The sequence below is a fragment of the Apium graveolens genome, chromosome 2 (genome assembly GCF_009905375.1).
Source record: "Apium graveolens cultivar Ventura chromosome 2, ASM990537v1, whole genome shotgun sequence".
Classification (NCBI taxonomy): Eukaryota; Viridiplantae; Streptophyta; class Magnoliopsida; order Apiales; family Apiaceae; genus Apium; species Apium graveolens.
The window spans coordinates 50342625-50346587 of NC_133648.1; positions in this window are offsets into that span (position 1 = coordinate 50342625).

The window sequence follows — 3963 nt, forward strand, 5'->3', positions numbered from 1 at the left end:
GATCTGAACTCTGTTTTCCAACCTGGTCAGCCTCTTGTCAGCATCAGATTCTTTCCTCAGTCTCCCCAACAAATCTTGCATGGTACCATAAGGCATGACTGAATCCAACTTCTCAGCATTGTAGGATTTCAGATCAGCAATGTCCTGCTTGAGTTCATCCACACTTAGATTCTGTTTGAAATGCTGCAACTGCAAGAGATGCAGAGAGTCCAGATGAGATTGAAGAATTGCCTTGGTACCAGCATCTGTAGACTCCTGAAGGGCCTTCTGAATAGTCATTACTTGCCTGACCAAAGTTACACCAAACTCTCCTGGTGTAGATGCCTTTGCCCATGCCCAATCAGGTAGATCTGGAACAGAACTTGGGCCTGCTTCTCCCCCTAAGTTCATGCTCTCATCCAAAAAATAAGATTCATCATCATTAGAATTTACTCCAAATTCTTCAGATGGCTCACCAGCTTGAGAAGGCAGCCTGTTAATAGCAGCTTTATCTCTGAGAAGAGATTCTGAAGTGTGTACAATGTTTAAAGTCTGTTCTGCCTCCACATTGCCCTGAGCAGCCAACAATTGATAGGATGGAACAGGGTGAGTAAAAGTGTCAGCATCCAAGGAAATGTTATCAATTACAGCTTTGTAATGTTGCTGAAATTATCTTTCCTTTTCTGCATGATCCACTATCATTGACTCACTAGCAATGGCTGGATCCACCCTTATAGCTTCTGTACCTGCCTTTCTCTCATTTTCTCTATTTTCTTGCATCAGGGGCTCCCCCTGGCTCACACACACCCTCACACCCTCACCCTCACCTTCTAAGGTGGCACTCCCCTCACTCACTTTTTCCATGCTGGAAGAAATAGCATGCATATGATGACTCTCAACCTCTCCTTTTTCCAGGGAGCAACCCAGCCTCTCATTCAAAATATCACTCCCTTCCCTCAAACCTAAAAGTGATTGGACAGTAACCATGTCCTCTACAGTTGGAATTGATTATGTTATATGTGTAGAGACCATCAACGGATAGGGAGTATCCGTTGAAGTGGAAACTGATGGTATCAACGGATAACTGCTGTTAAGCTTATCCGTCGAAGAACAACCACTTATCAACGGATGAGAGATACCCGTTGAAGAAGGAAAAGATGTGGATATTGAAAGTGACACAATTGTTGAGTCTGTGTGAATTGATTTTAAGTGAGGTGACACAGATTCTTCAACTATATCTGAAAGAATTGGCTGATGATCCAACAAATCATCTAAAAGATGATGATCATCAGGTTTTGAGTGGGGCTCCTCCCTGAGTTTTAATGAGGGAGAATCAGCAATTGATGTGAATATCATATCCACATCCAGAGAGGGTGATGGAGAGTTTGATGATTGATGTGTTTCTATTATGAGAGAATGGGGCTGTGACTCCATATTTGCTGGAGTCACATCAAGCTGAATTTGAGAAGGCAACAAATACAGGTGGATGTATTTGTGTTGTGTGTGCCCCTTGTGTGGAAACTAGGGTCTTGGCCTTCTTCTTTCTTGAAAAGGCTTTGATTGGTGAATTTGTGGCTTCAGTGTCCCTCCCTCTTTTGTTCTGTGTCCCTGGTTGGGGACTATTTTCAATAGTTGCACCCTTTTGGGAGGATGCAACTAGGGATGTGTTTGACTCCTTTTGAACCACCACAGTCTTTTGAGAGACTGTGGCTTGGCTGGCTGGGGTACCACTCACCTCTCCCACCTTATCCTGGGGGGTTTCTTGATGTTCACCCCTCCCCTCACCACTCACACCCTGTTCACTCTCTTTAGGGTTTATGGTAGTTGTTACAACTATTGTCTTTTGAGAGACAACAGAGGTGGTTTTCTTTGACTTGTGTTTTGAAATTTTAGTTTTGGTGGCTTTGGTAGGAACCTGTTTGGACAAAGACACGGTTTCCATTGCCACAGTGGAAGGCAAAGAAACAATGGGGTTGGAAACAGTAGGAGTTATAGAAGAGTTTACCTCACTTACCTGTGGTGCATTCATGATTGGCAAATATACCAGTGGCACCTGGCTGTTGAGGTTCATTCTCAAAAGGTCTGCAAGGACCCTTTTCTCTTGTGCCCAGCATTTGAGTTTATTGTTCTCATTAGATATAACCAATCCTTCAGCAACATGGTTAGCCAATAATATAAAGAATCTAGCATAGTAGATGTTATGTGGTCTATTAGCTTTGTTACCTAATCTGGAACCTAATTCTAGCATGACATAGTTGCTAAAATTAAAGTACCTATCAGAAACTAGCATATAGAGCATATTAACAAGAGATGAAGTTATGGCATCAAAATTGCTAATCTTCCCAGAGAAAACCTTGATAAAGGCATCTCCAAGAAAACTCCATTCCTTCCTAAGGCCCTTCCTTCTAATACTACCTAAACTAGCAGAATCAAAAGCATAGCATATGGAATCTAACATAGCAGATACATCTTTATCAGAGTGTGGTGTCATGGCATTATTATCAGGCAACTTAAAGCAAGACTGTAAATCATCACAGTTAATGCAATAATCCTTACCTTTGAGAGAGAAGGCAATAGTCATATCTGTGGAGTTGAACTCTGCAGTTATCCAAATCTCCTCAATCACCTCACAGTAGATGGTTGGGGCTTCCAGCATTGCATAGCTTAGTTTGCAGTTTTTGATGAAGTCCATCATCTTGTGATAATCAGAATGGGCTTCATTCTTTTCAATCAAGGCTACGAAATTATTCTTTTCATAAACAAATCCAGATTGAGACATAATTTTGACTACTGGTGCCATTGTTGTGAGTAGAGGTTGCAGAGAAAAACTTGAGAATTTTGGGAGAGAAGGAGAATAAAAATTGCAAGAAAGCGTAAAGTGAAAATAAGAATTCAATGGGCTTTTATACTTTCTTGAATTAAAACGTAAATAAAATGATTAAATGATACTTTTAAATAAATTACAGCCGTTTAAGAGTAAAGAAAACTGTAGAAATTCTGAAAACTGCCTTTAATACAAATACATACAACAGTGTATATCTGTATCAACGGTTAAGTAAAAGAATCAACGGCTGTGACTCACTTAAAGTAACTGATGTGACACTTCAACGGATAAGGTAAATAGTTATCCGTTGATGATCAACACCATTTTATTCGTTGAGGGATAAAATTACCAGAAATGTATTTGCCTTTCAACGGATAATGAACATCCGTTGATAGAACAATTTTGGCTTTCAACGGATAGGGAATATCCGTTGATAGAATAATTTTTACTTAAAGCCAACTTTTTTCTTGCAACAAATTCATTTCAGGCTCCAATGTAGATTATAAAGAGGACATAGATTTATGAATAATTAAGCATACCTAGCTCACTTACTAATCTTGTGAATGTTGATTCATCAAGTGGCTTGGTAAATATGTCTGCAATCTGCTTTTCACTTGGAACAAAATGAAGTTCCACTGTACCTTTCATCACATGTTCCCTAATGAAGTGGTATTTGATGTCAATGTGCTTGGTTCTTGAGTGCTGCACTGGATTTTCAGTAATGGCAATGGCACTTGTGTTGTCACGGAATATTGGAATTTTGTCAACAGTTAATCCATAGTCAAATAGTTGATTCCTCATCTATAGCATCTGTGCACAGCAACTACCAGTAGCAATGTACTCAGCTTCAGCTGTTGATGTAGAAACAGAATTTTGTTTCTTGCTAAACCATGACACAAGCTTGTTCCCTAGAAATTGACAGGTTCCAGTTGTGCTTTTCCTGTCTATTTTGCAGCCTGCATAATCTGCATCTGAGTAGCCAATTAGATCAAAACCAGACTCTCTAGGGTACCAAATTCCTAGATTTGGAGTCCCTTTAAGATATCTGAAGATTCTTTTAATAGCCACTAAGTGAGATTCTTTAGGGTCAGCTTGAAATCTAACATAGAGACATGTAGAAAACATTATATCAGGTCTACTAGTAGTTAAATATAAAAGTG